This window comes from Leucoraja erinacea, chromosome 27, assembly GCF_028641065.1.
Source record: "Leucoraja erinacea ecotype New England chromosome 27, Leri_hhj_1, whole genome shotgun sequence".
Lineage (NCBI taxonomy): Eukaryota > Metazoa > Chordata > Chondrichthyes > Rajiformes > Rajidae > Leucoraja > Leucoraja erinaceus.
In genome coordinates, this window is record NC_073403.1 from 25,670,408 (window position 1) to 25,684,872 (window position 14,465).

Below are 14,465 nucleotides of genomic sequence, written 5' to 3' on the forward strand. Positions count from 1 at the left end.
AGTGGTGGTGAAATCAGAAAGCACCGTTTATATTGAGTTGCCCTGTAAGTCCTACCCCACAAATCTGTTATGGCTAATTAATTAAAAAGTACAGAGCTGAGGATTGTGGATCCTATGGGAGTGGATGGATATCAGTAATGATGTGGCCATGATCTAACTGAACAAGCACTTCCCTTTCTATGTTTCTAAAAGGTAGCCAAAATCTGAGAGTATTGCGTGATGTCTCCAAGCAAACATATGCAGTGCTACAGAGAAACCATTTCCTTTTAGAAAACATTTGTTATTTGATTACTAACAGTGGCTTCCTTTTTTAATTGTGTAGGAAGGAACTGCAGATGCTGGTTTACACCAAAGATGGACACAAAATGCTGGAGTATCTCAGCAGGACAGGCAGTATCTCTGGAGGGAAGGAATGGGTGACGTTTCTGGTCGAGAAGGAAGGTCCGAAGAAGGGTCTCGACCCGAAACGTCACCCATTCCTTCTCTCCGGAGATGCTGCCTGTCCTGCTGAGTTACTCCAGCATGTTGTGTCTATTCCTTTTTAATTGACTGTACTGTGGACAACTGGGAGGAAATGTGCATGATCACTGTGTTTTGAGTGTAAGAAGATAAGCTAAGGTCCACTACATTTCACGTTATATGTTAATGATCTGGACGATGGATTTTGCGGCTTTCTGGCTGAGTTTGCAGATGATATGGAGATAGGTGGAGGTGCAGGTAGTGTTGAGGAAGCAGGGAGTGTGCAGAAGGACCTACACAGGTTGGGAGGGTGAGCAAAGGATTGGCAGATGGAATAGAGTACAGTAATGTGTACGGCCATACATGCGGATCCCTTCGTTCTTTGCTCATCCGCAATTTTTCTCCATTTAGAAAAAAGTCACTTTACATTCCTGATACTGAAATGTATGAAATCACACTTTCCATTGTTAAACTCCGCTTGCCAATTTTCCGCCCACACTCACAACTTATCTATGTTCTGTAGCAGCGTCCAAATATCCTCATTATCACATCTCCTCCCGACTATTCCCATGTCACTGAATTTTTTACCCTGAGGTTATCTCCATAAAATTCATGGTGAGCTAATGGCAGTAACAAAGCCAAGCACAAGAACACCAGCTAATCCTCAACATGAATGAGTCATCCAAATGATTGCATGGAATATGGTTCTGAAGTTCATTATAGTGAACCTGGTGGGTGGTTCTTCAATCAAGGCTATCCGATTCCATAACATTGTCCTTTTTTCGCATATTTTTTCATTTTCAAATATTCCCAAATGCTCCATCTCAATTCTGGACCAGTGCAACGGAAAATACTTGGACACCAGATGAAAGATTGCAATTGATATATCTTGGCCATCGCACCAGGTTCCGAAAGCCACCTTGCATTTTTTGTATCAGGATTGTAACTCCAACACTGAAAACGAGGCCAAGATGGATGGGAAAGGTTTAGAGGGGTATGGTAGGTTAAATGGTAGGAATGGTATGAGGTAGGGAATGGTATGGTATGGTAAATGGTAGGGAATTGAAGAATGCAGTTGAACAGAGGGATCTGGGAATAACTGTGCACAGTTCCCTGAAAGTGGAATCTCATGTAGATAGGGTGGTAAAAAAAGCTTTTGGTGTACTGGCCTTTATAAATCAGAGCATTGAGTATAGAAGTTGGGATTTAATGTTAAAATTGTACAAGACATTGGTGAGGCCAATTCTGGAGTATGGTGTACAATTTTGGTCGCCTAATTATAGGAAGGATGGCAACAAAATAGAGAGAGTACAGAGGAGATTTACTAGAATGTTGCCTGGGTTTCAGCAACTAAGTTACAGAGAAAGGTTGAACAATTTAGGTCTTTATTCTTTGGAGCGCAGAATGTTAAGGGGGGACTTGATGGAGGTCTTTAAAATGATGAGAGGGATAGACAGAGTTGACGTGGATAAGCTTTTCCCACTGAGAGTAGGGAAGATTCAAACAAGGGGACATGACTTGAGAATTAAGGGACAGAAGTTTAGGGGTAACATGAGGGGGGACTTCTTTACTCAAAGAGTGGTAGCTGTGTGGAATGAGCTTCCAGTGAATGTGGTGGAGGCAGGTTCGATTTTATCATTTAAAAATAAATTGGATAGTTATATGGACGGGAAAGGAATGGAGGGTTATGGTCTGAGTGCAGGTAGATGGGACTAGGGGAGAATACGTGTTGGGCACGGACTAGAAGGGCCGAGATGGCCTATTTCCGTGCTGTAATTGTTATATGGTTATACGGTTATGGGCGAAACGCAGGCAGGTGGGATTAGTGTAGATGGGGCATCTTGGTTGGCATGAGCAAGTTGGGCCGAAGGGCCTGTTTCCACGCTGTATGACTAACATATCCCAGATAGTCACAGACCTGGTTTCTTTGGCAGATCATTTGTTGAGTTTCCGGTCTGTAATCATCTGCCGGACCTGCTCAGACTACCCCAACATTCTTTAGTTTAGTTTAGTTTTGTTCATTATTGTCACATGCACCAAGGTACAGTGAAAAACTTTTTGTTGCGTGCTATCCAGTCAAAGAAAGGACTATACATGATTACAATCAAGCTGTCCACAGTGTACAGATAAAGGTTGCATTATTTAGTGCAGGGTAAAGTATGAAGAAAGATAGTTGAAAGGGCTCCAATTAGGAAAAGTGGGAGGTCAGGACCGCTCTCTGGAGGACTGTTCAGTTGCCGGTTCAGTTGTTCGAATCCTTTATGTTTAAGAATTATTAGTTTGATTATGTGTTCTTTTCCCAGCCGGTATAGCTATGGTATAGCTATTCCCCAGCCATCGTATAGTATTTCCCCATCTTTCCTCCCAAGATCCACATGCAGGATGGCGTGGCAAAACCCATTGTTTCATTCTGCTCACGAACCACCATGCTTATTTCCTTCTACTTTGACTCCATCCTTTCTCCCCTGGACCAGTCCCTTCCCATTTGCATCCAATGCACTTCAGAGGCCGTGCCTCTGCAACAGTCTCCAAGTGCTGGTCCCAATCGGTTTATCTTTATAATGAATTTACAATCCCATTATATCTCTACCCTAGGCCTCAGTATCCTCCACTTCTTCTTGGAATAGAGACCTGATCAATTCCCCTCCGGCAGCACATTCAATCATCTAGTCGAACTTATCCTCACATTGAACAACTTCCCTTTCAAATACAATCACTAGGTGAGAGAGACACACACATGGGACAGCAGATACTAGTTTAGTTGGACACGGCCTGCAGCGGCATGGAGCGGAGGAGCAGCAGTGGAGGACATCAACAACATCTCCTGGCCTGTCCAACCCTACAACTCTGACCCAATGCCGCCAGGACAATGGGACTTTATGGCCAAGTTAAAACTCTACATTTTTCACGACTTTGGACTTGAATCATAGAAAATGGTGGTGTAAACGAGGCAACTCTTCTGTACTGTCACAATGCAATCTGCTACTCCTACACTCTTGTACTTGAGTATGATTGTGCTCAAGGACTTTCACTTTACCTAGGTATCATTGAACATTGCATTCACAAAAGCGACCTGGAGGTTTCTATTGCCTTCCACATTGAATCTCCATCCACTCCCACTCAGACCTACCTGTCTGTGCACTGTGATAACATGACCAACATAAGCTTGGGGAGCAGAACTCATCTTCCCTCCCGGCATGTTGGACTCAATATCAAACCCATAGGTAGTTTGCTTTGTCTGTTTGTATCAGACCTGGCCAGTTCTGCCGCCAGTCATTCACCGGTAATGTTAACATGTCCGGAGTAGCCATGAGCAGAGAGCTGGCAACGACGGTAGCAAGGAGCAAGGCTGGTGGGAAAGAGAACCGGGGTCTTGCCCATGAGGTCGGCTGCATGAGGTGCCCCTGGGGCATGAAGGTAGCTGGGTGAGAAGAAGGATGTCGGTACACTGAACAAACAAGGGGCTCACCTGTATCGGGAGTCGCTCCATAGGACCCAGCACGCAGACTGGACTTAGTTTAGTTTAGTTTAGAGATATAGCATGGAAACAGGTCCATCGGCCCAGAGTCCATGCCAACCAGCGATCCCCGCACACAAGCACTATCCTACACAAACAAGGGCCAATTTACACATATACCAAGTCAATTAATCTACAAACCTGTATGTCTTTGGAGTGCGGGAGGAAACCGAGGATCTCAGAGAAAACCCATGCAGGTCACGGAGAGAATGTACAAACTCCGTACAGACAGCACCGTAGTCAGGATCGAACCTGTGTCTCTGGCGCTGTAGGGCAGCAACTCTACCACTGCGCCACCATGCCGGATTGTGAGATCAATGTTGAGACGCTGATCCCAACTCTCAGCAACTTCTACAGATGCGCCATAGAAAGTACTTTATCGGGATGCATCACAGCTTGGTTTGGGAACAAAATGTGTAAGAAAGAACTGCAGATGCTGGTAAAATCAAAGATAGACACAAAATGCTGGAGAAACTCAGCGGGTCAGGCAACATCTCTGGAGAGAAGGAACAGATAGAAACATAGAAACATAGAAATTAGGTGCAGGAGTAGGCCATTCGACCCTTCGAGCCTGCACCGCCATTCAATATGATCATGGCTGATCATCCAACTCAGTATCCCGTACCTGCCTTCTCTCCATACCCTCTGATCCCCTTGGCCACAAGGGCCACATCTAACTCCCTCTTAAATATAGCCAATGAACTGGCCTCAACTACCCTCTGTGGCACAGAGTTCCAGAGATTCACCACTCTGTGTGAAAAAAGTTCTCCTCATCTCGGTTTTAAAGGATTTCCCCCTTATCCTTAAGCTGTGACCCCTTGTCCTGGACTTCCCCAACATCGGGAACAATCTTCCTGCATCTAGCCTGTCCAACCCCTTAAGAATTTTGTACGTTTCTATAAGATCCCCTCTCAATCTCCTAAATTCTAGAGAGTATAAACCAAGTCTATCCAGTCTTTCTTCATAAGACAGTCCTGACATCCCAGGAATCAGTTTGGTGAACCTTCTCTGCACTCCCTTTATGGCAATAATGTCCTTCCTCAGATTTGGAGACCAAAACTGCACGCAATACTCCAGGTGTGGTCTCACCAAGACCCTGTACAACTGCAGTAGAACCTCCCTGCTCCTATACTCAAATCCTCTTGCTATGAAAGCCAACATACCATTCGCTTTCTTTACTGCCTGCTGCACCTGCATGCCTACCTTCAATGACTGGTGTACCATGACATCCAGGTCTCGCTGCATCTCCCCCTTTCCCAATCGGCCACCATTTAGATAATAATCTGCTTTGATTATTATCTAAATGGGTGAAGGGTCTCGACCTGAAATATCGCCCATTCTTTCTCTACAGAAATGCCGCCTGACCCGCTGAGTTACTCCAGCATTTACCTTTGTCTACCTTTGGTTTGGGAACAGCTCCATCCAAGACCCCAGGAAATTTCAGTAAATTGTGGACGCAGCCTAGACCATCACACAAACCAACCTCCCTTCCATTGACTCCATTTATACCTCACGCTGCCTCGGCAAGGCCAGCAACAAAATCAAGGACGAGTCGCACCCTGGCCACTCCCCCTTCTCCTTTCTCCCATCGGGCAAATGTCTAGGTGTGGAAATGCACACCTCCAGATTCAAGTACAGTATCTTCCCAGCTGTTGTGTAGCAAGGTAGATACAAAATGCTGGAGTAACTCAGCGGGACAGGCAGCATCTCTGGAGAGAAGGAATGGCTTCCCAGCTGTTATCAGGCAACTGAATCATCCTACCACAACTGGAGAGCAGTCCTGAACTACTGGTCATCTCACTGGTAACCCTTGGACTATCTTTGATCAAACTTTCCTGCCTTTACCTTACACTAAACGTTATTCCCTTATCATGTATCTATACACCGTAGATGGCTCGATTGTAATCATGTATTGTCTTTCTGCTGTCTGGGAAACACGCAACAAAAGCTTTTCACTGTATCTCGGTACACGTGGCAATAAACTAACCGGAACTGAACTGAACTGAATCTCTACTTCCTCAGAAGATTGTGGAGATTCGGTATGTCATTAAATGTCATTAAACATCTACAGGAGTTGAGTAGAGACCATATTGATTGGTTGCATCACGGCCTGGTTCGGCAACTTCAATGGCCAGCGATGAAGGTAACACAAAATGGTGAATACTACCCAGGCCATCATGAGTACTTGACGGCGTACGCCTAGCGCATGGCATTGCGTGATGACGTCACCGCCCGGCATGCCGTTGCATGATGACGTCACCGCCCGACGCCTTGCGACGTCCAAATTCAGTCGGCCCGCCTCCTGCCCAGCTGATTGGTGAGTATGACGTTAATTACGTCACACGCAAACTTTGTGCAAACTTTGCGCGCGCGTACTTACAGCAAACTTGGCGAGAATTCCGCTTCCGTTTGGTCGCGCTAGACGCATGCAATTGCATGCTGGTGGGACAAGCCCTTAACTAGGCGGGTCAGGCAGCATCTCTGGAAAAAACGGATGGATCACCCATCCTTTTCCTCCAGAGATGCTGACTGACCCGTTGAGTTACTCCAGTAATTTGTATATAAACCGGCATCTGCAGTTCCTTTCTGCACACTTATGCTGAACACCTATCCATATTCTCCAGAGATGCTGCTTTACTCACCGAGTTACTCAAACACTTTGTGGTCTTTTTAAAATTGTAAACAGCAATGGTTTTCAAGAATAAATCCAATACAAAATGAAAATATTCTGACATGGTCTGCCAAGGTGAAGATTCTCCTCATCTCCTACCTCAAATGGATCATCTCACTGTACCCCAATTTACATTTCCCTACATGGTCCTTCCTGGTTGACACAATAATCTTGGAAATGCCTGACGCTGGTTTATACTGAAGTTAGACACAAAGTGCTGGAGTAACTCAGTGGGTCAGGCAGCATCTTTATTCAATTTAGTTTGGTTTAATTTAGTTTAAACCCCTGTCCCACAGTACGAGTTCATTCCAAGAGTTCTCCCGAGTTTGCCCTGATTCGAATTTGGAGATTTACGGTAATGGCCACTCGTCAGAACTCAGGGCTCTCGTGGACATTATTCATCGTGTAGGAAAATCTTCACAAGTCTTCCCGTGCTTACCTACCATTAGCGAGTCTTCCCAAGTACCTGCCGTTAGCGTTACGAGCTGCTAAGAGACGTCCCCGAGCTCCGACGTATCCGCTACGTTCATTCTCCGTCCTTACCACGAGTTTGATTTTTTTTCAACTCGAGAGAGCTCTTGGAATGAACTCGTACCGTGGGACAGGGCTATAAATGTAGAAATACAGTGAGGAAACAGGCCCTTCGGTCCACCGAGTTTTCACCAACCAGTGATCCCTGCACATTAACACTACCCACACACTAGGGACAATTTTACATTTATACCAAGCCAAATAACCTACAAACCTGTTCATCTTTGGAATGTGGGAGGAAATCGGAGATCCTGGAGAAAACCCACACAGGTCACGGGATGAACTTCCAAATCCGTACAGACAGCGCCCGTAGTCAGGATCGAACCCGGTTCAGTGGCGCTGTAAGGCAGTAGCTCTGCCGCTACGCCACTGTGTCGCCCATCTCTGGAGAAAAAGCATGGGAGACGCTACAGGTCATTAAAAGGTTTCCGACCCGTGACTTCACCCATCCTTTTGCTCCAGAGATGTTGCCTGATCCGTTGAGTTACTCCTGCACTCTGTGTTTATAAGCTGAAATAACTATTCATTTCACAAATAAGGGAAAGTTACATGGTATTGGGTGTGTCTTTTTTATACAAACAAAATTACAAGAACAATCTTAATTATCTGTGTATGTATGTCATGATTTGTGTAATCCTCTGCTTTATGAGCTGGGCTTTAACTTGTTGGCAGTTTAATAGTCTGCTGAAATGGTCAGTAAGGAATCTAAGTGAATGGACAAACAATTGTTAAATGTAAACAGCTGCAGGCTGATTCTTTGAAAATATTGAGGGTTGAAATGAACCACATAAAATTTCAATTTGCAAATCCTCTAGATAACCAGGAAGGAGACAGGATGTCCATTTCTCCATAAATCACACTGACATGTTTCTCCTTGAAGGCTTTTCACAATCATTAAAAAAAAAACACACTTTCCCATTGAATGATAAGGAAAATGTAGTTTGCAGCTTGCATGAATTTTAATTTTGAAAGTTTAAAATGAAAGTTCAATGTTTCCGGGTTTGAAGACAATAATAATAATATGAAGATTATAACTATGACTTGAAAGCCACGGATATTTAAATGGCACCCTTCCTGTTTCGGGAACTTCGTTTAAACCATTTCCCACTGTCACGTCACTGAATTCCCAGAGTAAATGTAGCTGCAAATCTATCTCCTGGTGGTCCCAATTAAATGAGAGATTCCGAGATATTGATCCCATATTGGCTTCATTTGATTCCATCTTGATCCCACTTGGAAACTTGTTCTTGCCAGTCAGATGCAAGGGAAGTTCTCCAGATTTGACAGAGAACCTCAAATTTTTCATGGAAGTGTGCAGAACTCCGGGAGTTTCAGACGGTGCAGAGACTTGTAGTGCCTCCTGCTCACTGCCCCAACTCTGAGCTGTGTGCGTGCACCTGCTCTTCTGACCATCCCTCTGTCCACTTGTAACTTAGAGTCATAGGTTCTTGCAGTATGAAAACAGGCTCTTCAACCCAACTTGCCCACATCGGCTAACATGTCCCATCCACATTAGTCCCACCTGCCTGCGTTTGGCCCATATCCCTCTAAACCGGTCCTGTCCATGTACCTGTCTAATTGTTTCTTAAACATTACAATAGTACCTGCCTCAACTACCTTTTCTGGCAGCTCATTCCATACACCCACCACTCTTTGTGTGTAAAAGTTACCCTTCGGTTTCCTATTAATTTTTTCCCACCTCACCTTAAACCTATGTCCTCCGGTTCTCGATTACCCTACTCCGGGCAAAAGACACTGTGCATCTACCTGATAATAATAATAATAATAATAATTTAATTTTTATAGCGCTTTTCTAAGACTCAAAGTCGCTTTACAATAGTAACAGACAATAGCAAACGGAGAAGCAGCGAACAAACAGCACCAGCGTCCTCTCCGTGCAGCACATAAAGAACAAATACAGACATAACAATAATAAAGACATTTAAACATAAAAACATCCCCCCACAATGGTTCCCATTATGAGGGAAGGCACAAAGTCCAGTCCCCATCCCCAGTTCACCCATAGTCGGGCCCATTGAGGCCTCCACAGTTGCCTCCATGAAGGCCTGATGTCCAGGCCGTTCTCGCCGGGTGATGGTGCTCACAGCGGCCTGGGACACCTGGAACGGCCGCTTCTGTACTGGAGACCGCGGCTTCCGAAGCCAACAAGGCCCCTTCCTTATACACCTCTATAAAATCACCCCTCATCCATCTGTGCTTCAAGGAATAAAGTCCTAGCCTGCTCAACTATAGCTCAGGTACTCAAGTCCTGGCAACATCCTCGTAAATCGTCTCTGCACCCTTTCCAGCTTGATAACATCTTTCCTATAACATGGTGCTCATAACTGAACACAATAGTTGTGGTCTGAAGCATATTCCATTCTAACTGCCTGGTGCTTTTCATCCAAAGAGCTGGAGTGGGAGGAAGAGAGAGGGTTTTGGAGAGAGAATAGAGGGGGGTGATGAGGTATGAAGGTGAGGAAGTGGGTATAAATAATGTGCAGAGGGGTGATGAAAAGACGGTGATTGGAGTGGGAATGAGGGACATAGTGTGTGGAAAGGGGAGGTGAGGTGGGGAAAGATTTAGAGGAACCTGAGGAGTATGCAGCAGGGAGATATTTAGAGTGGGGTGTGGGAGAACTATAGAATGGAAGGACATTAGAAGGACAAAAGGGAGGATACATAGACTTATTCTTCACATTGATGTCTCCTGAATGACTAATAGATTACACTACGCTCCCTGGAGAAACAATTTGAGTTATAATTGTTCTTGGTATGTCAAGTATTTGATCATAAAAGTCTTGTGCAACAGAGAGGAGATTTACTGGATAAACTCAGCAGGTCAGGCAACATCTTTAGACTTTAGAGATACAATGTGGAAACAGGCCCTTCGGCCCACCGAGTGCGCACTGACCACCGATCACCACATACACTGGCACCGACCTACACACATTAGACACAATTTACAATTTTCAGAAGCCAATTATGCTACAATCTCGCATGTCTTTGGAATGTGGGAGGAAACTGGAGCCCCGGACAAAACCCATGCAGTCACAGGGAGAATGTACAAACTCCGTACAAACAGTATCCAAGGTTAGGATCGAACCCGGCAGTTCTACGAGATCCTTTCTATTCATAGATAATCCAAGAAGCTCAGAGTTTTCTGACCTTGCTCCACAACTCAGTCCCATGACAATAACTATAATCCTTGTTCCACTCTGCAGCTTCAGCAGTGATCAGTTGAAAGAAAATCTCGCTGTGCAGAGTATTGCATCCTGGATTGTGAATCTGGATAAGCTGCAATTGGCACAGTTTAATGTATTGAATGTGAACAGACCGTAAAGAAGGGGAGCTCCAGCGAGGGGCCGCGGATCTCTGCGAGGGAAGTTCCAACGAGGAGCCGGACAAGAATGGACCCGGCGCCCGCTGCAAACAACCTGCGGCTGCCGAGATCGAGGACCCAGTGGTCGATGCGAATGATGACCCAGTGGTCTGCCACAACAAGGACCCGGTGGCTGGGGAGAATGAGGACCTGTGTTGGTGGGCCGCTGCTTATAGGGGGGCAGCTGGGAAGACCAGAGAGTGGAGGAGGATGGAGCCGCTGGCTACCACGGACATGGGGAATGGGCCAGTGGGAAAGGGAGTAGGGTATTGCCTCCAGGTCGGCTGCAGGAATCCCCCCCCGGGATACAGAGGCGGTCGGGCGAGGAGAGGGAAATCCAGTCATGGGCCTGCAGCGGCCTGGGGCTTACCTGGATTGGGGGCACTCCAGTACCTCCAGATTCCGACTTTACCTCTGTAAATGGCACCAAAATGTGGCAACTGTGCATCTGTGGGTTTGTGCAAAAGAATTTGACTGTGTTGGGCGTACGTGACAATAACGAACCATTGAACCATTAGTTCCAAACTGTTGAGCAAGGGGAATATTTATTTATTAGCTCTTAACTGTCTCATGAAATGGCAATCTTACATCTGCCACAAACATTTGACTGATAAATTCTCAAATTCATGAAACATGTCTCAAAATTTAGCCGGGCTGGGCCTGAGAGAACATCAGCAACGTGTGGTCTTAAACAGAACTGTAAAGGGCCTGTCCCACGAGCATGCGACTCCATGCGGCAAGCGCGGCCTAATGTGGTCGCTTGAGCCGTACAGCCTCGCGGGGCCGGTCCCACTTCGATCGCCGGAGCCGTATGGAGTTGTGCGGAGCTGGTCCCGACATGAGGTATGAAAGTGAAGTAGTGGGTATAAATAATGTGCAGAGGGGTGATGAAAAGACGGTGATTGAAGTAGGAATGAGGGACATAGTGTGTGGAAAGGGGAGGTGAGGTGGGTAAAGATTTAGAGGAACCTGAGGAGTATGCAGCAGAGAGATATTTAGAGTGGGGTGTGGGAGAACTGTAGAATGGAAGGACATTAGAAGGTCAAAAGGGAGAGCTCCGAAAAACATCCCGGGCTCCGAAAAACTGACCGTGTTCAAAAATTCAGCGCGGCAATGGCCTGCCGGCCTGCAGCCGCATCGACGCCGTACGCACTGCCTCGATGGGCGTGCGCAGCGTCTCGATGCAGTATGCAGCGTCTTGACACCGTATATCACGCGCGAAATTCCCGCAGAATTCGCTCGAACTTCATGTCACTAACTCGACCTCCGCGCGGCCCCCGCAAGCGCATGCTGGTGGGACCAATCCTGCACGGGGATCACTCAATCTCTGCGCGGCCCCCGCTTCCGGTTTGGTCGCGCTTGCCGCATGCAGGTCGCATGCTCATGGGACAGGCCCTTTAGGAACTCATCACAATATACAAAGCTCCAAGACTGACACCAGTCTGTGGATTTGCTGGTTCTACACTGAACTCAACATGCCAACACACATTTGACCTGCCTGCATGTTGCAGATTGAAACCTGCCAGCAATCTCCATACATCTTCTCATAGCCTGAGAACAGAAGACAATTAACTGTCACAACTCAGAGAGGCCACCCAAGGTTAATTAAAAAGCAATATATCAAACTGTGCCAAAATAGGGCGAGCGAGATGTGTCAGCATTTGGTAAGGTGAAGATTTTACTTGATATTACTTGCTCCTTTTTATTTCATGAGTTTTAAATTGAACTGCTTTTTTTGAGTATCAAGAAGGGTCTTGACCCGAAACGTCACATTCCTTTTCTCCAGATATGCTGCCTGACCCGCTGAGTTATTCCAGCATTTTGTGTTATCTTCAGCATTTGCAGTTCTTTTCTCCACTAATTCGATGTTATGAATGAATGAATGAATAGGTTTATTGGCCAAGTATTCACATACAAGGAATTTACCTTGGTGCTCTGCCCGCAAGTGACAACATGACATACAGTGACAGTTAGGAATGAAACGTAAAACATTAAACATTTACAATAAAACATTTTTGATTAAACATCTGAATTAAATAAAATACCAGAGCAAAAGGAGGCTACAGATTTTGAGTAAATTTACTACTCGTGGAAAAAAAGCTGTTTTTATGTCTGGCTGTGGCGGCTTTGACATTCCGGAGTCGCCTTCCAGAGGGAAATGATTCAAATAATTTGTGGCCAGGGTGAGAGGGGGTCAGAGATGATCTTACCCGCTCGCTTCCTGACCCTTGCAGTGTGCAGTTATCCCACTTTTTCATGCACTCTCTACACACCAGGGACAATTTACAGAGACCAATTGACCCTCAAACCTGCATGCTTTTGAGATGCATGTCAGGATCGAACCCGAGTCTCTGCCACTATGAGTCAGCGACTCTACCAGCTGCGCCATTGTGCCGCCTTCTACAACTAGCATTTTGTGTCTATCTTCGGTGTAAACCAGCATCTGCAGTTCCTTCCTTTGCATGCTTCTTTTGAGTCCTGGTTTGAATTATGTCAAAAGATCAACCAGGGGAAACTATAATGTTGCAGGTATGTTTAGCCAGGCACATAATGCTGGAGTAACTCAGCAGCATCTGCAGTTCCTTCATTCGCATACGTATTACGTTTAGCTTGTGTCAGTGCATCGCTATCCATAACGAACAGGCAAAGTCCTACTCTGTGCTTTTAGTTACCAAGTGTGATGTGAATAATAAACTGACAAAAAAATCTGACTCTTATAAAGTAATGCATTATAATTCTGCTGCTTCTTATGATACCATAATCCTAAACCACGGAAGCATCTGTCTTAACTATCTCAGTAACTCTGGGCCAGATGTTTAAATCTTTGTAGTGATCAATATCTTTTAATTGGAAAACCTCTTAACCTGGAATTAATTGAATGAATGTACGTTGCATTAACTTCACAACAATCTTGACGTATTTTTCATGAGGAATTTAATTCCCTGGAACTAATTTAGAATTTATAGATTATGGCAATTCATTTCCATAACTTGTTATGTTGCGAACCTCACCTCAGAATCAGGGAGTAACGTGCGGAGTCCCTCTTGTCTGTTGCAACTTCTGCTGGCACTTCCGTGAAGATGTGACGGCAAGCTGCACTGTCACAAGTTCCATGTTCCATATTGGACGCTAAATGAATCATTGCGTGACATCCCGGGATGATTTCATATGAAGAAGACCTTCGGATAATTCTCTGGCCCCGGGGTAAATATTCAAACATCAAACCATGGCTCTAAAACAAACCAGTTGGTCATTATCTCACAACATGCAGGTCGACTGCAATGTTTTCCCTGCAGGGACTGCGCTTGAATTCTTTGTAATCCTTGGGCTGGGAAACATTTGGCTATTTCTTGAGCTTTTTTAAAGATTACGTTTTAATTTCAGTTTTAGGTTAGTTTAGATTTTGGGCCTTTCAGCCCACTGAGTCCGCGCCGACCAGCGATCCCCACACACAAGCACTATCCGACACACAATCGGGACAATTTACAATTGGGGCAGCACGGTGGCACAGTGGTAGAGTTACTGCCTTACAGCACTAGAGACCCAGGTTTGATCCTGACCTCGGGTGCTGTCTGTAAGGAGTTTGTATGTTGTCCCTGTGACCTGAATGGGTTTCCTCCTGGATTTCCAGTTTCCTCCCACACTCCAAAGATGTACAGGTTTGTAGGTTCATTGGCTTAGTAAAATGGTAAATGTCCCTAGGGTGTGTAGGATAGTGTTAGCCTGAGGGGATGGCTGGTTGTCGCCAACTCGGTGGAACGATGGGCCGATGAGCCTCTGAATTCCAAACATAAACAAAACTACTCGACGCCAATTAACCCCAAATGTAGGAGTAAACCTGAGCATCAGGGCTAAACCCACACGGTTACAGGGAGAAGGTACAAACTCGAACAGACAGCACCCAT